A 23,638-nucleotide genomic window follows, 5' to 3' on the forward strand; every position below is an offset into this window, starting at 1 on the left:
TCAAGAGATTTTTTAAACAATTTGATTGAGATTCTACGAAACATAATCTGGTAGGATCAGAAAGCCTAAAAAACTGTAGGAAAATTTGATTGAATTATATCTACTAATCCCGGGATTGATTTTCCGTGGCAATTCCAGGAGGAACGCAGTGAAAACTTGGTTGAAAGCGCTGAATAAGTACGAAAAGAATTCATAAAGAAAACGTCGTAAGAATTCTCAGAGGAATCTCTCAAAAGCACATGGTTGAATACCTGAAAAGTTCGTGGAAGAAACGTATGATTCTTGGAAGAATTCGCGAAGAATTTATTTTACTGGAATAAACAAAGAATTAATATATTCCGTATTAAAAATTGAAATTTACAATTATCACTGAAGTGCAACGGTATGAGCAAAAATCACAAACAAATAAAATCAATATAAACTTCAAAATATATAAAGATCGTGAATATAACTTCTGTAAAACAAGTATTTGCTAGGTCCCACCTGGGCCTCCTCCAGAAAAAAATCCTAGCTACGCCATTGTGAGGAAATTACATTTAGATTTTATAAGGAAAAACATCACGTTTTTTTTTCTAAGAATCTCTAATTTCTGAAAAATCTTGGCATTTCCAGGGAGATATGCCACGAAAAAAAAAACTCCTGGGAGAAAGCCTGGACATATCTTTGAACACTTCGTTAAGAAATATCTCGAGCAATTTTCAAAGAAATCTCATATCGAATCTATGGAACAATTTCTGAAGGTATCGTTAAAGAAAATTGTTGTAGGAAATCATAAGAAATCCCTGAAGGCATCTCCGGAGAGATTTATTGACTGAATTTATAAAGTTCTTCTAAGAGAAAGTTTCGAAGGATGTCTTATGGAACTCAATGGAAGAAAAATAACCGGATAAAATCCTCAAGAACTTTAGACTATCTTAAAAATCTTTGGAGGAATTCCTGATGGAATCTCTGAGGTAATTTCTGTGGTTAGCCTTGCAAAAGCCCAATTTATATTCTTGAGATATCTTGAGAAAGAGGAAAAATTACTTTTCATAATGGTGAAGAATTATCAATGGAAATTCAGAAAATTTCCCTCCGGTAATTTTCAACAATTTTCCTTTGGTTATGTTGGAAAATTACAACATGGTTCAAAGGAACTTTCTTATTAAAATTGGAGAGAATTCTTAAAAAATTCTCTCGGAAATTCAAACATATTTCTCCTCAAAACAATTTCTTTTGGAAATTTAGATTAATTTCATCTGAAAATTTAATAGGATTGCTCTTGGAGTTTCAGAGGAATTTCTTTAATAAATCAATATAATTTATCCTTCAACTTCGGAAGATTTGGGGGACAGACATTGATAAAAGTAAGTACAAAGAATAGAAATTATTGGGTTTTTCATTGCAAGAACATGTCCAGTGCCTCAGATGATTTCACTCGGATTTTTTCCCAAAGCTTTTCATCCATTACTTCTAGGATTCCTCCAGGGATTTCTTAAGAAATTATCCCAATCAATACTCGTAAGGTGCGGATGTAAATCCTGTATTTGACAAAGATGAGCTTCAGAAAGTCTACCACAGATTTTTTTTTCAAGGCTTTGTCAGAAACTTTTTTTAAATTTATCTAGAATTTCTGTCAGCGACAGGCATGTTTTTTCAAGAGACCCAAGAAATCCTTCAGAATTTATTCGTGATATCCTTCCACCAATTTCTATTGTTATTGCTCCAGGTATTTCTTCAGGAGATGTTCCAGGGATTTCTTTAAAAAAATACAGGATATCTTATGTAAAATAGTTCAGGGTTTTTCGTAGAAGCTCCTCCAGGAACTGCTTGGAGAGATTCCAAAAATGAATTCAAAGAAAATCATTCAAGTAATTAAGGCGCAATTTCTGTATGAAAATTGCAGATAATTCTGAAACAGTTCCTGGATTTTACGAAAAAGAGCTTCTGGAACTCTTTAAAATGATTTCTTCACCGATTTTTCCAAAACTACATCAGAAACTTTCCCATGAACTCCTCCAGAAATTCTATCAGTAAAAAGTAAAAATTTGTCCAGACTATTTCATGGAGTTCATCCAGGAATTTCTTCTATAGTTTCACTCCCTTTAGCAATCAAGATAGAATTTCTGTAAGAAAATTAACAGAAAATTCTCTCAGAGAATTCTGTTTTTTTTACGAGGAAGATGATTTTTCAGGAATACATCAGAAACTCGTCCAAAATTTCTTTAGGATTTCCAGAATTCCCTCATAAAATTCGTTCAGATTTCCTCTGGAATTTTGAACAAGGATTCACCTGAGAATATCTTCAGGTGAAAATCCCAAAGGAAATCACAAGATAGTTCGGAGGAACTCCTAGAGGATTTTCCAAACGAATTTCTAGAGCAACTTTCAATGGAACTGATAGATGTATTTCGGAAATTCGTCCAGGGATTACTTCGGAAATGCTTTGAGGAGCTACTTCGGTAATTTCTCTAGGAAATTGTTTTAGAATTCCTAAAGAGATTCTTTGCAATAGTGCTCCGAGATTTCTCCCAAGTATTCCTAACGATCTGATCTAACAAGGGAAGGTCACGATGGTGTTACACGGGGTTTTCAACAGGACTATTTTTGTTAGATACTACCTATCGAAATATGAATACCCCCAAAGCCTTTCGGGTGATGGACCAGTGGTGAAGCCAGGAGGGGCTCTGAAAGGGTCGATTTTGTACGAATATAATATTATTGAGTGAATTGAAAATTTGTCAAAAAGATTTTTCTCACTATTTTTTACGATAGCAATGAACAGAATTGACATTAATGTATGTTTATAGTGTATTTTTATGCGATTGGCGTAACTAACATCGAATATGAGCATCAAAACAAATTTAATTTTATTAGAATAGTATACCAACAAGAAACCCATCCCGATTGCGCCAGTGGCATGGAAAAAATACATTTTAAACATACATTAATGTCAATTCTGTTCTCTACCTTCACAATAAATACTAAAAAAAATATTTTTGTCAAATTGCTAATTAGCCAATATAATACACGTCCGAAATTGCCCCTTTTAGAGCCCCGCCTGGCTACACCACCGGTCCATCACCCGAAAGGCTTTGGGGTTTTTCATATTTCGACATGTAGAATCTAACAAAAATAGTCCGGTTTAACCCTCTAATACCCAACCCCGCCTTTAGACGGGGTATACTTTGCAATTTTGTGTATTTTTTCGTAGCTCGGAAATCAAAATGATTTTGTTTTTGGCTTAAACCTTGACTCATAACACGCATATAAGAAAAGTTTTTTATGACTTATGAAACTTTTTTGGATTTTTGAAAATTGTTTGAAAAATAGTATGTTAATATAACCTACAGATGCCTGAGGTTAATTTAACGTGTAATATAAAAAATCGTATGTTTAATATTTTTATACAATCAAACTATCATAGAAGAAGAGCCTGATGGTATGGAAATAATTCCGAACCAGTCTTTCCGTTAGTTACACGGAAAATAAAATATGCTCCAGAAAAAAATTAAAAATTTGATATTTTCAAAAGTACCGTAAAAATTTGAATTTTTATTATTGTCAAAAATCAGTGATCAGAAGAGGCTTCAAGAAAAAATGAAAAAGTATAGGGATGTTCAAAAATAAAAATTATAAAAATCAAAAACCATAACTCATTAATTTGCAAACCCAAATAAATCATTGCTCAAAACGTGTTTAGAACGATTTTAGATAACGAAAAATAATATTTAGATCGAAAATAAAAATTTGGGTATTAGAGGGTTAAAACCCCGTGTCACACCATCGTGACCTTCTCTTGTAAGATTTTTTTCGAACATCGCTTTAGGGCCTTCCTTAGCCGAGTGATTAGAGTCCGTGGCTACAGAGCAAAGCCATGCTGAAGGTGTCTGGGTTCGATTCCCGTTAGGTCCAGGATCTTTTCGTAATGGAAATTTCCTTGTCTTCCCTGGACATAAAGTATCACCGTACCTGCCACACGATATACGAATGCGAAAATGGCTAGTTTGGCTAAGAAATCTCTCAGTTAATAACTGTGGAAGTGCTCATATGAACACTAAGCAGGCTCTGTCCCAGTGAGGACGTAATGCCAAGAAGAAGAAAAAAAGATTTATTTAAGATACGAACTACGAATGTCCCCACGAGTTCATCGAATTTCATTTCACCACTCTTCTCGAAGAAAGGCTTCCCCATGTCGCCCAGTCAATAGTCTGAAACCACGCGGCATCCACCGCAACCAAAACCGGTACTTAGGACCGGCCGGCGACTGAGACTCGATGTGGCCCCAAAATTGGTCGTTGCAGCATAAAATTCGCGAAACCTTACTTCAGTCAAAACACGCCAAACAACTTTCGCAGCTTCAATTATTCTGCTTCGCCCGATTCGGGGCGAGGTGATCTTTTACTTGCTTTTATCTCGCTGCTGGGCTGGTTGCGCACTGTATACAGGTACTTGTTGAGTAACTTGCGTCTCGTTTGAAACCTGCATGCTTCGGGGGAAGGGTATCACTCACTAACTACGACACGCAAAGTTTTTAAATCTGTTTTCCTCTTCTCTCGTTTCAGGTATTTGCTAATCTTGACCAAAACTACTTCCTACGAACGAAGTCGATGGCCCAAATGATTGATATCTGTCAAGAGGAATCGAAATCCGAGCAAGAAGGTTTTTTATGCCTTATCATAGGAAATAAGTGGCTTCTCCGTTCGGGCGGGAAAAGAATGGAATGAAGTTGCAGAAAAAGAAAACCGAACACCCGAAGAGATAAAAACAAGTGAAGTAAATTGTGCTGCCGGTTCTGGTTTGAATATCTTTTTTTTTCGGTGGTAGTACTGAAGTTGCTCCGCAGTGGTTGGCAAACAGCGAATGGCAAGATAGATAACTACAGCACACAACCCCCAAGTGAACGAAACGTACGGGCAATAAAAGAAGGCATTCAACAGATTTCGGTGTGTGAAGGGCGAGAAACGGAACAGACCACCAGCCGGCGAATAGATCGAGTGGAACATTGACTCAAGAGGTATAGATTTGGATGGGCTTGAGAATGGGTTAGGTTTGGTCAATGGTGTTATCACCGTCGTCATACTTTGAGAGATTTACCTACGATGGCTTTCTTCAAGGGGCCTTTCTTGGTCTAGTGATAAAAAGCAAAACCATGCTGATGGTGTCTGGGTTCGATTCCCGGTCGGTCTATGATCTTTTCGTAATGAAAATTTTCTGGAATTCCCTGGGCAGCGTCTGCCACACAGTATACGTATGCGAAAATGGTAACTTTGACAAAGAAAGCTCTCAGTTAATAACTGTGGAAGTGCTCGTAGAACACTAAGCTGATGAGTAGGCTCTGTCCCAATAAGGAAGCAATGCCAAGGAAAAGAAGAAAATTAGTCTTCAAGTGTGTGCAGATCAAGTCACTCGTTTGCCACAGTCTATCAAAGATAACGAGCAATTTCTGCCAACATGCTGGATAAGTTAGTTTAGTAGCCCTCTTACACCAGACGCTTTGAGGTCAATTGAACCATGTCATGTGACTTGATCATTGGCTGGAAGGGATTGCGCACATATGCATATGTCAGCCTTGATGGCATGACACAAGCCTGTGCAGTTTCTTGGAGAGAATAACTGCTGGATCGTACACGGTGGCATTTATTGGTAGGTAGCTGGGGTTATTATTGAAGCAGATAGCAAATTTGTTGCATAAAAATTGCCATATGTAATCCGGGGGCGATCGATTGGATAAAACTTTATCTTATTTTCTGGCGTTACGTCCGAACTGGGACAGAGCATACTTCTCAGCTGAGTGTTCCTATGAGCACTTCTACAGTTATTAACTAAAAGCTTCGTTTGCTGATTTAATGGTCCCGGAATCGACTCCAGAACATCGCGGGAGTATATGCAATTGACCCTATGTTGCAAGAAATTACTCAATTTGCATCAAATTGTACTTCTGGCAAATGCGTGAAATTACGCAGCGTCGACGCCATGTGCGCTCTCGAGTTGTTTCTATATATTTCATCAACGTTTTCCCACAATTTTTATCCTTATCAAAAGTTCGACAAGGGTTTCCTCCGGGGATTGTACCAGGAACTCCTACAAGAATTCCATCAGGAATTTCACCGGGAATTCCTCCAGGTAATGGTACAGTAGTTTCTTTAGGAATTCTACCAAAATTCCTTCATGGATTTCATCGGTAATTCCTGTTAATGATCCAGGTAATTAAATCAAGATTTAAACCAAGTATTTAGCTACGAATTCCTATGAGGATTGATTTCGAAATTTCATCCGAAAGTTCACCTGAAATTCCTCGCGGGTTCGCGGGTTTCCATCAGGGTTTCCTCTATGAATTCCTTTAAAAGTACTTCCAGGGATTCCATCAGGTGAACTTCAAAAGTTTCCATCATAAGTTTTTGTAAGGATTCCACCAGGAATTCCTTCAGAGATTCTATCAGAAACTCCATCAAAATTTCCTCCAGGTATTTCATCAGAAGTTTTAGAGGACTTCTATCAGCAGTTCATCTAGGAATCATGAGTTGTTCTTGGGATTCAAACATGAGTTCGCCCAGGAATTCTATCAGAAAAACTTCTAAAGATTATATCATGAATTCCAGGGAGAATTTCATCAGGTTTTCCTCTAGGGATTCCATTGGAAGTTTCTCTAGGGATTCCATCAAAAATTCTTCTGGCGATTTCATCAGAAGTTTTTCTAGGGATTCCATCAAAAGTTTTTTCCACGGATTTCACCTGGAACTCCTCTAGGGATTTCATCAGGAGTTCCTCTAGCAATTCCATCACTAGTTTCTCTAGCGATTCTAGCAAGAATTCCTCCAGGGATTGCATCTGGATCTCCTCTAGAGATTTCGCCAGGAGTTCCTCTAGCAATGCTGTCAGAAGTTTCTCCAGGGATTCCATCAGAAGTTCCTTCAGAGATTCCATCTGGAATTCCTCCAGAGGATTCTATCAAGAGTTCCTTCAGAGATTACACCTGGAATTCCTCCAAGGATTATTATCGGGAGTTCCTCTAGAGATTCCATCAGAAGATCTTCTATGGAACTTCTCTAGCGATTTCACCAATAGTTCCTCTAACAATTCCATCAGAAGTTGCTTCAGAGATTCCAGCTGGAACTCCTTCAGGGATTACAACAGGAGTTCTTCTGGGGGTTACATCGAGAGTTCTTTTAGGGATAGCATTAATAGTTCCTCCAGGGATTTCATTAGCAGCTCTTTTCGAACTTCTTCTTCTTGGCATTAACGTGCTCACTGGGACAGAGCCTGCTTCTCAGCTTAGTGTTCTAAGAGCACTTCCACAGTTATTAACTGAGAGCTCTCTTTGCCAAAGTTGCAATTTTCGCATTCGTATATCGTTTGGCAGGTAAGATTATACTCTATGCCCAGGGAAGTCAAGGAAATTTCCATTACGAAAAGATCCTGGACCGACCGGGATTCGAACCCAGACACCTTCAGCATGGCTTTGCTTTGTAGCCTCGGACTCTAACCACTTGGCACTTCTCTAGAAATTCCATCAGGCGTTCCCCTAAGTCTTTCCATAGGAGTTCTCCTAGGGAATTCATCAGTAGTTCCTATTGGGATTCAATTGAGAATTCCTACAGGGGTTCCATCAGGTGTTTCTCGAGGGATTCCATTGAGAGTTCCTCCAGTGATTTAAATAGAAGTTCCTTCAGGGATTCCATTAGAAGTTCTTTTAGGGATTACATCAGGAGTTCCTCTAGCAATTCCATCAGAAGTTTCTCCAGAAGTTCCTTCAGAGATTCCACCTGGGATTCCTCCAGAGGATTCTATCAGGAGTTCCTCCAGGAATTCCATCAGGAGTTCCTTCAAAGATTACACATGGAAATCCTCCAGGGATTCTATCGGGAGTTCCTCTTGGGATTCCATCAGAAGATCTTCTAGGGATTACATAAAGTGTTCCTTCAGAGATTCCACTTAGAACTCTTCCAGGGATTGCATCAAAAGTTCTTCTAGGGATTACATTAGGAGTTCTTTTAAGGTTTACATCAGGAGTTCTTTTAGGGATTTCATCAGGATTACCTCTAGGGATTCCATCGGAAGTTCCTCTAGACATTTCATCGGAAGTTTCTCTAGGGATTCCATCAATAATTCTTCTGAGGATTACATCAGTAGTTCTTGTAGGGATTTCATCAGGAATTCCTTCAGGGATTTAAACTAGAATTCCTCCAGGAGTTCCATCAAAAGTTTTTTTTTCTTGGATTCAACCTAGAATCCCTCTAAGAATTTCATCAGGAGTTCCTCTAGCAATTCCATCGGATATTTCTCCAGTGATTCCATCAGAAGTTCCTTCAGAAATTCCACCTAGAATTCTTCTAGGGATTACATCAGAAGTTCTTCTGGAGATTACATCAAATCAGGAGTTCTTTTAGGGATTTCATCAGGAGTTCCTCCAGGGATTTCATTAGCAGCTCCTTGAGATATTCCACCTGGAATCCCTTCAGGAATTCTATTAAACGTTTCTCTAGAAATTCCATCAGGCGTTCCCCTAAGTCTTTCCACAGGAGTTCTCCTAGGCTATTCATCAGGTTCCTCAAAGGATTCCATCAGTAGGGATTTAATTGAAAATTCCTTCAGGGATTCCCTCAGATGTTCCTCCTGTAGGGCGATTCAAATTTTAAAAAATGTTTCAAAATCCAATCTCCCATATGCTGCTTACCATTCTAGTGTTCTGTGAAATTTTCAGCTTTCTAGGTGGCCCAAAGTATGAGTTTTTACTATGGGATGATAAGTTTGTACTTACATTACAGTACTAGCGGGTTTGGAATATTTCTCTGAATTTCTCCATAGTAATTTCCATATAAACCTACATTGTCTTTGGGCCACCTTTAAATCACCACCTAGAAAACTGAAAATTTCACAGAACACTATTTTTATGATAAGGATCGTAAGGAACATATGGGAGGTTGGATTGTCAAACATTTTTGAATTTTGGACCTCCCTATTCCTCCAGTGATTCCAATAGGAGTTCCTCCAGGGATTTCTTCAGGAGTTCTTCCAGAGATTCCACCTGGAATTCCTGCAGGGGTTCTTTCAGAAGTTTCTCTAGGGATTCCATCAGGAGTTCCTTCGGAGATTGCACCTGGAATTCATCTAGAGATTTAATCAGGAGTTCCTCAAGTTTTTTCTTGGGGTTTTAATAAGAAGTACCGCCAGGCATAATGAATCCAGGGATTCCATCAGTAGTACCTATAGAAATACCGTCAGGAGCTCCTTCAGAGATTCCATTAGGATTTCATCACGAGAATTACATAAACTCTTCAAGCGATTCCTCCAAGTATTCTTCAACAAGTCCCCCCAGAATCCCTTATGTGATTCCTCCCGGAATTCCTCAAGAGATGCCTCCCGAAATTCTTCAAGGAATTAATCTCGGAATTCCTTAAGGGATTTCTCTTGGAATTCTTTGCCAGAATATCTTCAAAAATGCTCGAGGATCAAAACAGTTGCATAATGAATCATTACAGCACAGGTTTCAGTTGCTTAATGACTACTCCCGCACTGCATATCTACTGATCTTCTGCCGGTATCATCGTTCCAAACCAACGAGTGACCTCCAATTATATTCCGCCCGCCGCCAATCCAATTTTGTTGGTAAACAAATTTCTTCACCGCACACACAACTCATTCACCGTAATGTCTGTCACACAGTCTCACATCTCCCAAACAAAACCATGGCAAGCTGCGGTGACCGTCGGCGGTGGGAAATTCACCACCACCATTCGCTGATAAGAAACCGCTGCATACTACGATTTGATTCGACGCCTACTGTGAAACTGACGACACGGTCGATGACGAGTTACAGTATTGAAATTACTTTGATTTCCCTGGGCATAGAGTATTATCGTACCTGCCACACGATATACGAATGCGAGAATAGCAACTTAGGCAAAGAAAGCTCTTAGTTAATAACTGTGGAAGTGCTCATAAGAACACTAAGTTGAGAAGCAGACTCTGTCCCAGTGAGGACGTAATACCAAGAAAAAGAAGTGAACAAATTTGTTCTCTTCTAAATACACACATTTCAAAAATATTTCAGTCTGAAAATTGTGACATTTATTTCAAATTGATATTTTTTATGACTTGAAAATTTTTCTATGGAATGCCTTTAATTCTTTCCGATATAAATCATAGTTATTTTTTAAATGCAGTCTAAATTTCTGGGTAATTGGTTTGCTATGAGCTGTGATACAGGTTTCCAAATTTAACAATTTTGTATGAAATTCGGCTTTTGCGCACTTTATTCTAGCCAGCACTGTACAACAACCATAGATCTCCAAAAGTTCACGGTCTTCTTGGTGGTGGTAGTTAGTTGCAGCTGTCTAGTTTTTTTTTCATTTCATTTCGGCCTACTGCGCGATATGGATACGAATGCGAATGTTTGTTAACCGCAGCGATATTTATGATTCAAACTGTTGATATTATGGAACTCGTTGATTGGAGCTGAGTGACTGACAAGCAGGCTCGCGTGAATCGTTGTTGTCATCGGCCGGCCGGCTGTCGGTGACAGTTTTATGGCTTGTTTCAAATCGTTTTTTAAACGATCGGATCTCGTTCGTTGAGCTGCCGAATGTGCTGATGGCGAGGCTTTGAACTTGGTGCGACTTCGAATGGGTGATGATGGTGATATGAAGAAGAGTATTATGAATGTTAAATTTGATTGCGGTCAGAGAGTAATATCTATGAGGGTGTGTGTGCGAGTGGGACTTTGATTAACCAGTTTCGGATGGTTTTTATTATCAGCTGGTTGAAAAAGCGTAATGGAATCAACAATGTTTGTGATTGCCATTCACGTTTTGTTAATTTTACATTTTACATCAAGCATCACTAACTTAATTACACGCTGTGAATGAATACACATTCATCTCGAGGTATTTAACTTTCGTACCCGGTGGCGACCTACTAATCATACGCTTTATTTGTTTCAATTAAAAATCGAGTGCCTTATATTTATGTTTCACACGCTCCAGCACTTCTCCCTGTTGCTCACAATCACGAACGCCGATTGTAATACATATTTGAGTTTACCTTTCTTAGCTTTCTTCGGAAGGCTATTATCATTTCACGTACTTCATTATCATCATTATCATTAAATCTGGTTTTGAACATGTCACTGAACGTGTCAAAATTGGAAAGAAGTACGTTTCTTCGGAATTCGCGCTTCGTTCCAAGGATGAATTCCGAACATTAAATCGAAGCAGCCTCTAGCCTTATAGGCTCTTCGTTACAACTAAGGAAGCAAAGAGTGCCGCCAATTGTGGTCGGTATTTTCGAATTTGATGTACTCAATCAGGATTTTGAACTCGATTAGGAGAATCAAGGTTGCTGTAGTGTATTGGCATCACTGCAAACGTGAATACCGTGGTTACTCCCTGACTACGGTTGCTACCGATCAAAACACCGATCATAGTAAGTGCTGTTAAAAGATAGCGATCAGAAAATTAGTTATTAAGTGAACGTCAAATAAACCAGAAGCAAAACTAAATTTGTCTATTATTCAAGACGTCACAGTTTGGCGACGAAAGGAAAAAATCAAATTTTCAAGATTCCGTCATGAATGTGAAGCCTCCGGAGTTCAACGTTGGCGATTCCTGGCCACTTTACCAGGAACGCCTGGAAAGATTCTTCGTGGCCTACGAACTCAACGATGAAGCGGACGATGAGAGGCGAGCTGCGTTCCTGCTCACATCCGTGTCAATGGAGGTATACCAGATTATCAAGAATCTGTGTTTTCCGGACAAGCCAGAAACCAAGAATTTTGCCCAGCTCTGCGAATTGATGCGCCAGCGGTTTACCCCTACGGTGGTGGTTTTTCGAGAGCGTTCCAGATTTTTCGAAGCACGTCAAGGCGACAGTGAGACGGTGGTCGAATGGGCTACCCGTTTGAAAAAGTTGGCAGCCGACTGCGATTTTGGTGCCAATTTGAGCGACTTCATCAAGAATATGTTCGTCGTAGGATTGCGTCGTGGCCCAATTTTTGAAAGAGTTTGTGAAGAGGAACCTTCGGTGGCCTACGAAGATTTGGTGAAACTGGCTATGAAGAAAGAGTCAACTCTACAGCAGCGTGGTATGCTAGAAGTGCACCGGATCCAAGGAGATAACAGGAAGAAGAATGAAACCGTGAAGTGTTTTGCTTGCGGAAAGGGAGACCATGATTTTCGGAAGTGCCAGTATAAGAGCTACGTTTGCAAGATCTGCGATAAAAAGGGACATTTGGCCAAGGTTTGTCCATCAAGAGAGAAGGATGCGGCGGCGAATCGGAGTTCCGGTGGGAAAAAAAGAAGCCCGAAAGTGAACCATCTGCGTTTGAACAAGGTGGACTTCCTTCCGCCCGTGCTGCTGAAAATTTGCGTCAACGAGAGACAGATTGACTTCGAGATGGACACAGGAAGTCCAGTGAACGCCATTTCTACGGGACTCTTCCATAAGCTATTTTCCAACGTGAAGCTAAATACGGATGTCCAAGAAGAGTTTGTGTGCTACAACGGCAGTAGTTTCCGGGCGGTCGGAAAGTTCTACGCTCGTATGAGGTACAAGGCCCACGATTCCAAGGAGGAAATTTTCGTTTTCGACGGTGACCGGCACCCATTGCTGGGACGACAGACCATGTCCAGCTGGGGTCTGAAGATTGATTTTTGCGCATTGACGGTTGCTGAGGACCACATCAAGAAGCTAGAGACGATTTTGTGCAAGCATGAAGCTGTTTTCACGGGAGAGCTAGGCTGTTTGAAGGATATGAAGGTCCATTTGCCACTGAAGGACGAAGCAGTACCAAGATTTTGTAAACCAAGGAAGGTGCCATTAGCTTTGAAGGAAAAGGTGGAAGCCGAGTTGGATCGTTTGGAGCGTACAGGTATCATTACCAAAGCATCCACGGCGGATGTGGAATGGGGAACACCACTAGTACCCGTTCTGAAGAAGGATTCATCGATTCGTCTTTGCGCTGACTATCGTGTTACAGTCAATCCGTTTCTGAAGGACGACCATCATCCGTTACCTATCATCGATGAGATTTTTGCGGCTTTGCAAGGAGGTAAGCACTTTTCCAAGCTGGACCTCAAGAATGCTTATTACCAGCTCGAGGTCGATGAGGAAACCAAGAAGCTTTTGTCGTGGAGCACCCATCGAGGCGTGTTCCATATGAATCGTTTGCCGTTTGGAACGAAGACCGCTTGTTCCGTGTTTCAAGCTACAATGGAGAGAGTGTTGCAAGGCTGCCGTGGAACTGTCAGTTACCTAGACGATGTTATGGTCACCGGGTCCACTACCGAGGAACATCTACAGAACCTGGATCATGTTTTGCAACGGTTCGAATACGCTGGATTTCTGTTGAATAAAGAAAAATGTGAATTTTTCAAGGAAGAAGTGGATTTCCTTGGCCATTACATCGACAAGGAAGGGTTGCATAAGGACCCACATAAGGTGAAGGCCATATTGAACGTGAAGCCACCAACAGACGCTAAGGAGGTCCGTTCCTTTGTGGGACTCGTGAATTACTACGCCAAGTTTTGTCCCCATTTGGCACACAGTCTGAAGCCCCTGTACGAGCTGCTGAAGGAAGGTGTTAGTTTCTCCTGGACTAAGAAGCAACAGCAAGCGTTCGAGGAAGCTAAGAATCTCATTGCTGGAGAAACGGTGCTGGTTCACTATAATCGAGATCTTCCGATCAAGCTGTACTGCGATGCATCGAACGCAGGAATCGGAGCTGTCATTACTCACGTTTTTCCGGATAAAAATGAGCGTCCGATATCGTTTGCTTCAAGAGTTTTCAAGAAACACGAAGGCAATTATTCAACAATAGACCGGGAAGCTTTGGCCATTTACTACGGAGTCACGAAGTTTTACAGTTATTTGGCCGGTCGACATTTCATTTTGATGACCGATCACAAGCCGCTGATTGGATTGTTCAGCACAAAGGGTGTTCCTGAAACAGCAGCGAGACGACTTCAACGATGGGCCGTGTTTTTGTCAAGCTTCGACTATGAAATCCAGCACGTGAAAGGTGTGGACAATATCCCGGCAGATTTTCTTTCCCGTTTTCCGTTGGCCAGTGTCGAAGATGAAGATGAGTTTAACGACGATTTTGCAGAAGAAGACCCGACAATATTTCTGAACTTTTTGGAACAAGAAACTCGTTCGTTAGTCGAAAGGAGGCAGTTGAAGGTCGAGAGTCGTCGTGACAAGACTGTAAGCCGTGTGGTGGAGTATTTGAAGTCTGGTTGGCCATCGAACATCCTGGAAGAAGAGATCAAGAAGTTTTATTCCAAGCGAGATGAACTCAGCGTTGAGGAAGGTGTCCTGCTTTGGGGTTATCGCATCGTAATTCCAACCAAATTGCGGAAGAACATCCTGATGGAGTTACACTCGGTTCACTTGGGCATAGTCAAGATGAAGAGCCTTGCGCGGTCATATTTCTGGTGGCCGTCAATGGACAAGGAGATTGAAGAGCTTGGACGAAAATGCGAATTGTGTATTCAGTTACGACCAGAGCGGACGGATCCAATATCACCGTGGAGACTTACAAGTTCCCCTGGGGATCGAGTTCATATTGACCATTTCCAGTTCAGAGGTGCCGATTTTCTGGTTATGGTGGACAGCTACAGCAAGTGGATAGAGGTGTTCCCAGTGCGCACGCTGACATCGAAGGAGACGATTGAGAAGGTCTGTGAATATAAATCACGTTTTGGACACATTTCCACTTTAGTCTCAGACAACGGTACGGCGTTTTCCTCGGACGAATTCAAGAATTTCTGTATGAATCGAGGAACCAAACATCTGCGGACGGCACCATATAGCCCGTGCTCCAACGGGGCGGCTGAGAATGCAGTGAAGACGGTTAAGTCGGCCTTGACGAAGCTTTCTTCTGACCCAGCATTTCAGAAAAAGACAGTCGCTCACCGTTTATTTTCCTTTTTGGAAATGTACCGTGCAACGAAACATGCTACTACAAACGAAAGCCCTTTCAAGCTCATGTTCGGGAGGGAAATGCACATAAGGTTCGATGTACTGAAGGCGGATAATACCAGGCGGCAACAGGAAGCGAGTTTTAATCAAGATCGTACAAGATCCGTGACTTTTGAAGTTGGTGAAGTGGTGTACGCAAGAGATTACCGTGATCCGAAGAAACCAGCCTGGGTGCGAGCAACAGTCGTGAAGAAACTGGGTACTGTCCTGTACGAGTGCGAAGCAGCGTCAATAGGTTTGATCAAGAGAAGAAGCCACCAGCTGCTGAAGTATCCCTACGACGATTTCGACGACGAACACAGTGGGGCTACAACCAATGCGAGGGAACGTGAAAATGCTGAATCCAGCGACGAGTCGGTGTACGGAGATGATTTCGTCGAAGTAGAAGAACCACCTCGAGTCGGTCAACGACAACCAGACGGAACATACGTGACTAGATCAAATCGAGTAGTGCGCCCTCCGCGCTACTTAGAGGGGCAGTAGTTGTAGTGTATTGGCATCACTGCAAACGTGAATACCGTGGTTACTCCCTGACTACGGTTGCTACCGATCAAAACACCGATCATAGTAAGTGCTGTTAAAAGATAGCGATCAGAAAATTAGTTATTAAGTGAACGTCAAATAAACCAGAAGCAAAACTAAATTTGTCTATTATTCAAGACGTCACAGTTGCCTTCGAAATCGCAAAGAAAGAGGCGTTTTGCCGAAAACTCTCAAAGATCGCGAACTTCTTCTCTCGAATCTTGAAGAAAAAAAAACACACTTTATTTTAAGGTCGTCTTGAAACGTCTCTGAAGGGGTTAAAAAATGGAATAAATTTTTTACTTTGATTTCTCCAGTCCAAGTAATCATTATGGAAAAGAGAACCCAATCTGGCATTCTTATAAAAAGCCTTTCTCAACTTCAACAAAAGTGATTCAAAAAATATTAAAGCTTTAGAAAAAGCAAGAATTATGTTCGATGTCTGTGTGTCATGGGAACATTTCCAGAAACCTGTAGGAAATTTCCAGAACCCTACTCAGTGCCTTTGATACCAAAAGTGGGGCCAAGGCCCATTGCCGCATAGATGCTAAGTGCATGATTTGCGGACGTTCTTCTTATGCTAAGGACGTCTCTCCTGTGAAAGAAAATACCAAAAAGTTTGTGTGCGCAAATTGCGTAGGCAACCATAAGTCTAACTTTTTTTTTCAAATATTTTGAATTGAATTGCTCGTTCTCTGAATGGTAAAGAGAACGAGCAGCTTAATTTTTTAACAGCTAATATCATACATTTAGCAGTTCTTACTAAAACATAATCGAGAACTGGATTCAAACTCAAAAGAGATCCAAACTTTTTTGTTAATCGTAATGATCGATTGGATGGAACATGTGGTGGAGTTGCTATCATCTTTCATAGGCGTACGAAACATCAATTATTTTCGTCGTTGAAACAATTTTTTTTAAAACTTGGTGTTTCTGTTGAAACACAGCTCAGTAAGTATACTTTCATAAGCTGCCAATTTGCCTTTTCAATGCACTGAACAGCAAATTAATTTGCTTCAAACTGACTTTCGGTAATTGACTAGCAATAATTTAACGACAAACGACAAAAAGTTTGTGTAAGATATTGGAAATTATTATAATGTTTGAAATGATACTAACCAATCTTAGAACAGTACAACAGCAAAACTTCACCTGAAAAAGACATTAGTTGAATCACTCACATCGTTTATTTTTTTTTTTCAATCATCAAACACTTATTGAAAGTTTACCTGCCGGCGTAACGATGAGAACTGGTTCCCATGCACAAAACAAACACCACTACCATTACAAGAGCGCACTTTGTTACTGTGATTGCATTTGCAATCGCAATTGCATTTTTCCTCTAATGATTGGTTGCCACTTATCAGAGAGAGAAAGAGGTGTGTAAATGCGGAGACAAAAAAACGTAAATCTGAGAACGTTTGCTGAGGGTCGATGTGTTAATTGATCCGATGCAATTGGGCGAATATCGTAGGCAGTTGCTGCATCTCATTACCGGCTTATTTGCTTTGCATTCACGATGAAAAATTTCGCTCACGGTGAAACATTTCAAGGCTTGTTGAAATACTTCCAATGAATTTGATTTGCTTACATCGGCATCGTTACTGATAATTGTTTAGTAATAAACTTTAAATCTGAATCTTTTCTTCTTTATTTTGGCATTGCGTCCTTACTGCGACAGAGCATGCCTCTATGCTTAGTGTTCTAAAAGCACTTCCACAGTTATTAACTAAAAGCTTTCTTTGCCAGTTGACAGTTCCTATGCATTAGTATATCGTATGTGTCAAGTGTGAAAACACTCAGTGTTCTGATAAGTTGAGAACATTTTCAACTAAAAAATACTCTTGACCGACTGGATATGAACCCATGACCGTCAGCATGGTCTCTCAGAAAAGCTGCGCGTTATTTCTAACAAAATTCTATCTAATCTCGCTAAACTTTTCAAAAGGACCTATCTAACATTGAGAGGCTCTCTGTGCTATATTAACCTGTTCTGATCCGTTTTTAGTATGCCAAGGAGCCAAGGAGATTGTCCTTCGACTGCAGTGAAAAACTTCCTAAAAGCTTTAGTATTACACTGTTATAATCGAAAGAGAGCGAGAGAATCTCTCATTGTTAAATATATTTATTCTTTTTAAATACGCAAAAAATATTATATCATACAAACGGAAAAACTCACAGCATCCATCCCCGCAATTACCTCATTTAATTTTATCGATTGACACTGAACTGATTCCTTTATATCCAATCCGAACCGGATCTATCTCCATCGGCGGCGGCCCATTCATGGATTTTTGAAATGCATTGAAGAAGAAAAGTGCAAAAAAAATTTATCGTCGATATCGACTCCGCAAACCTACATTTAGCAGCAGCAAATGTGGATAATGAAGCTCTTTTCACTTGTGCTGGACCGTTCGCGCGAATTTCCGGTTTGAAATCTACCAACGACACCGCACAGTGGTTCCAATTCATTCTGCGAAGTGGTCAAAAGCACTCTATAGATTGTTGTTATTGATATCACTTAAAAAAATGATTTAAGATTCCTTACTGGCTCAAGAATACGTCATTCAATTACATAGCAGATCAAAAATAACTCATTAGCTTGGCTCAAAGATCAAGTTATGTGTCTATGGGGTTGCTGAATCCATTGCCGTTCTCAGAAATGCTCCAGCACTTTACAATTTTAGGCTACTGGGCATTGGTTTTATTGCTATTTGAATAAAATTTCAACTATGATTTATATATTTTGCGATTCAATCCACCGAGCATGCAAAATAGGACTTAAACTGTAGTGTAAGACATAGTTTGATTGAAATTGCCTGGTTCAATTCCAATTTATTCGATTCTTTGAACATACTTGCAGCCTCCATACAAAATTTGTTGTTTCTTCTATATGGCCGAGTACAAGACAAATCATCAAAAAGTTGCTTCTTCATAAAGATTTTGTTACAAATTGTGTTGTTTCGTGTTCTTTGACCCCCAAAAACCGGTTTCTGTAGTTAAATCAATACATAAATCAGCATACCAGGGGCCTTCCGTAGCCGAGTGGTTAGAGTCCGAGGCTACAAAGCAAAGCCATGCTGAAGGTGTCTGGGTTCGATTCCCGGTCGGTCCAGGATCTTTTCGTAATGGAAATTTCCTTGACTTCTCTGGGCATAGAGTATCATCGTACCTGCCACATGATAATACGAATGCAAAAATGGCAATTTAGGCAAAGAAAGCTCTCAGTTAATAACTGTGAAAGTGCACGACGCCGAGTAGCCGGCTCTGTTCCAGTGGGGACGTAAATGCCAAGAACAAGAAGAAATCAGCATACCAGCTGAAAAACTTTCATGCCAGTTGACTGAAATCAACATATAATGCATTTTCAGTAGTCAATTTCTCAAAAACTAGACGTGTTATAACTTTTTTTAAAGCGCTAGTAGATTAAACGACCTCAAATTAAGTAAATAGTGGTATTTTGGTGCTCGAGACAAAAACTTGTCCCGCTGTGTTATCAAAAATAAACCAAAAACCAGTTTTTTCGTATTAATATATATATTAAAAAGATTTAATGAAAGAGTAAAGTAAGTCCATTGACTTGTAGTCCAGCCATTTTGTGACATACAAACACAATTCAATTTTTCTTTATTTTAAATATTGTCAAAAATTGGTAACTGAAGGAGGGATCAAGAAAAATAATAAGGGATAAGGATGTTCAAAAACAAAAATTAGAAAAATCAAAAATTAAAATTCATAAATCCACGAACAGAAATAAATGTGAGAATGAAAATCAATGCAATTTATTCCTCGATTTTTGTCCTACCGAAGGTACCACTGTACATCGCGGCGGCATTGGCCAAAAATCAGTCCAGTCCAGTTTCAGATAAAACGGCAAAATCGGGAGGAGACGTAATTGAAACAAAATTGCATACCTACATATGAATCATGTTGGGCTCGGCTGGAAACTCTGCATGTCAAAAACGGTCGCCAGATTTCAGAATTCCGTAAAAGCCCTTGAAAGCGCCACGGATACGGATCCACTGGATATATATGTATATCTGGTCGGTGTTCGGACTGGTCTTCGATTTAGTTTAGAGAGTGATTCATTTATTTATGCTTTAAATTGTACCAGGAATGCGGTCGTAGAATGCGTCATGGCCAGTTTATCACAACATAGCTGATAAAGAGAAGCAAATGCGAGGACTCTGGGACGTTTGATGACTGTACTTATGTAAATAGAATTTCTTCTAACAAGGAAGTCGATTAATCATGTCGAAGTTACTCAAATGCAATATTTTATGCATTACACGTACATGTACGTGTATTTTTGAGAAGTTTAACTATTGCTAGCCCTCACAAAATAAGTCTATTATGTCCTTAAAAAATGGTTTTTGCCATGTCACTAACTTTGGTAATTTCAGCTAAGCTAAGAAGAATATTCAATGATTGCGGCTTTGAATGATATTCTGGATTCCTACTAAAACTTCAAAATTTAGAGGTAGATGTACAAGATAGAAGTAGCTCAAAATACTTAATTTTATGTGTTTTGACTAGCACCACCTAGCGGCAAAATTTTGAACAAAACTGTTTGCCAACCGAATGTTTTTGACCTTCTGAACAACTTTGTCGAAGGAACGAACTTTTTATCTCATGTGGATCACAAGACAGAACTTACTTAAAATGCTCAATTTTATTTGCTCATTAGCGCTACCAAGCGGAAAATTTTTGAAGTAAACTGTTTGCCTTCCGGATGTCCCTGATTCTCTCAACAACTTGTCTGAAGATTCAAACTATCTATCTCATGTGGATCACTAGATTGAACTAGCTCAAAATTCTCAATTTTATATGCTCGTTAGCGCCACCTAGCGTAAAAATTTCAAATCAAACTATTTGTCGTCCGGATGTCCTTGCTCTATATGACTTTATCGTAGATTGCTTCTGAATATTGCTTGTCTTCAAAGCCGGTTTGACGCCGCCAAATGCTTTGGGAACACTTTTTGTAGGACTCTCTAAATATAGTGATCACTCGACATCCCATCTCATCGCCTTTCTTTTAGATTAGCAATCATAATTTTCCACTGCTTCGGTTGAAGTTAAGGAACATCCTCCACGACACTCAATGTGGGAGTCGCTGTGCCTCCACACCATTCTGGTGTTCGTTGTAATACTGCTTCCACATTTCAATAACTCCACCTTTATCTCTTACACATTCCATCTTGCTACGCAAAGATTTCTCTGGGTGCTTTAGGTTTTGTTTTTTTTTTAATTGCATGAATCTTGATAGCAAAACAATTGCTCCACTTATTCTCTCTCCAATACTTCCAAACAGATAGTCTTTTCTAAAAAAAATGGATTTGCCGTCTTCATTAGGCAAAAAAAAATTCTACCAGAAATATAATGAAACCAAACATTACTCAAAGATTTCTCGAAAATTCCTTCAGAGAGTCTACAAGTATTCTTCAATCCCTTCAGGAATGACACCAGGATTTATTTCAGAGAAACTTTCATGAATTTAACCTGGGTTTTTCCAACTATTTATTCTTATGAAATTCAAAGAGGATAGAAATAGAAATTTCTTGAGCAAATTCTTCAAAGAGTTGAGGAGAATTTCCTGAAGCGACGCCATCCTAAATATTTGCAGTCTTCTCTTCTCAGACTTCTTCTTCTTCTTTCTGGCGTTACGTCCCCACTGCACAGTGGTCCAGGAATCAGTTTTATGCGGAAAGATGAATTTTGAGCTTTAGAATGAAACATTAGACAAAAACGGTCTTCTACAAAGTTGTTTGTTTTAGTAAGGTCCTTTGTTTGGTGTTATTGAAAATTAGGGTGGACCACATTTTCATAGAAATTGTGTAACTAACTTTCTTATTTGTAGAAATTATACTATACATGCTTCAGCAAAGTTGTAGACCATTCAATTTTAAGCAACTTTGCTAAAAAAAGTTTTTTTATATCTCTTAAATTGACCGATTTAGAGCTATTTTCCTGCAGTGACATAGGGTGGTCCGAACAAAATTGGTTTTCTGGCTATAGAGTTTTCAATTCAAATTTCTCATCAAAGTAGTCTATGAAACACTTTTAGAACTTTGAAAAATGCGTAGTTTGGTGAGTGAAGAAACTCGCTATCTTTTTCCGTTTGGAAGTTATTGTTGTTTTTCTCTCAAAAACATGCCTACTTTGATTGTGAATATTTTTGATTGGGGCAAACATAAAAAATATCTTTTGACGGCATTCAAAAGACAAAATAAAATTGTATATTTTATCAAAAAATTACAAATGTGTTATTTTTGTAACTCTAATAAAATGCCCTTAAAAACAAATGATTTTAAGCAGAAAAACTTTAATAACTTTTGAACTAAAAAAGATATCATCAATCTTTTTGCATGAAAATTTGCGTTTTGTTAAGTTCTAAAAGTCGTTCATAGACCGCTTTGACCAGAAATCTGAAATAAGAAAGATAGGGCTTTAAAACTATTTTGAAGATTTTCATAGTATGTATTTCTTTATTATTTTGCATTTTGAGCATGAAAATAAAATTTTAGACAAAACTGATCTTCTACAAAATTGTTTATAAAAATGTAGGCTTTCATACTGAGTCATTCAAAACTAGGGTGGTCCACAATTTCACACAAATCATATAATCAACTTTTTTATTTGCAAAAATACTGGTATATACTCTTAGGCAAAGCGGTAGAACTTGAAATTTTGACCAACTTTGCCAAAAAAAGTTTTTCTGTAGCTCAAAATTTGACCAATCTAGAGCATTTTTTCCTAATCATCAAAGGGTGGTCCAACAAAAATCAGTTTTTCAATTCTAGTGTTTTTAATATTAGTTTCTCGTCAAAGTCGTCTATGAACGACTTTTAGAACTTAACAAAACGCAAATTTTCATGCAAAAATATTGCTGATATCTATTTTAGTTCAAAAGTTATTAAAGTTTTTGTGATAAAAAATATTTAATTTTCAAGGTGTTTTATTAGAGTTACAAAAATAACACATCTGTAATTTTTTGATATAATTTACATTTTTTTTTTGTCCTTTGAATGCCTTCAAAAGATATTTTTTATGTTTGCCCCAATCAGAAATATTCACAATCGAAGTAGGCATGTTTTTGAGAGAAAAACAATAATAACTCCCAAACGGAAAGAGATAGCGAGTTTCTTCACTCACCAAACAACGCATTTTTCAAAGCTCTAAAAGTGTTTCATAGACTACTTTGATGAGAAATTTGAATTGAAAACTCTATAGCCAGAAAACCAATTTTGTTCGGACCACCCTATGTCACCGTAGTAAAATAGCTCTAAATCGGTCAATTTAAGAGATACAAAAAAATTTTTTTTGGCAAAGTTGCTTGAAATTGAATGGTTTACAACTTTGCTGAAGCATGTATAGTATAATTTCTACATATAAGAAAGTTAGTTACACAATTTCTATGAAAATGTGGTCCACCCTAATTTTAAATAACACCAAACAAAGGACCTTACTAATACAAACAACTTTGTAGAAGACCGTTTTTGTCTAATGTTTCATTCTAAAGCTCAAAATGCATCTTTCCGCGTAAAACTGATTCCTGGACCATAGTGCACTGGGACAAAGCCTGCTTCTCAGATTAGTGTTCTTATGAGCACTTCCACAGTTATTAACTGAGAGCTTTCTTTGCCGATTGACCATTTTTACATATGTATATCGTGTGGCAGGTACGATGATACTCTATGCCCTGGGAATCGAGAAAATTTCCTTTACGAAAAGATCCTCGACCAGTGGGATTCGAACCCACGACCCTCAGCATGGTCATGCTGAATAGCTGCGCTTTTACCGCTACGGCTATCTGGGCCCACTTATACAGGATTTAAACTAGGAATTTTTCCTGGAGTCCTTTTGAGAACTCTTTCAACAATTTTTCAAGAAATTCCTCAACTGATTCCAGGAAACTATTTCTCTTATGCTTCTTTTTTAAAATAATTTCTGTATAAATCCCTCTAAGATTCCTCATATTTTTTCAAATGCTAAATTTCTGCATTTTTTCCGCGAATGACATCACGAACTATTTCAGATTCTTACGGATATTACACCAGAAATACTCATAATATTTTCTCCACAATTTCAAACAGGGTCTCTTCGAGTTTTTTCAAGTTCCTTTATTAGTATCGTCTCAAACATTACATTCATTTCTTAT

The 23,638-nt window shown here is 38.9% G+C and overlaps 1 protein-coding gene across 2 annotated transcripts in view; it reads left to right on the forward strand.

Annotated features, from left to right (window-relative positions):
* LOC23687616 (protein gone early) overlaps positions 1–23,638 on the forward strand; it is a 406,061-nt gene that overhangs the window by 27,228 nt on the left and 355,195 nt on the right. The window contains exon 2 of one of the 2 annotated variants that reach the window (XM_021838631.1): positions 4,545–4,996. The exons of the other annotated variant lie outside the window; for it this stretch is intronic. The gene's annotated coding sequence lies outside the window, so the exon portion shown is untranslated. The remainder of the gene's footprint in view (positions 1–4,544; positions 4,997–23,638) is intronic. 2 annotated transcript variants of the gene reach the window in all.

The sequence above is a fragment of the Aedes aegypti genome, chromosome 1 (assembly GCF_002204515.2).
Source record: "Aedes aegypti strain LVP_AGWG chromosome 1, AaegL5.0 Primary Assembly, whole genome shotgun sequence".
In the NCBI taxonomy this organism is placed as follows: domain Eukaryota; kingdom Metazoa; phylum Arthropoda; class Insecta; order Diptera; family Culicidae; genus Aedes; species Aedes aegypti.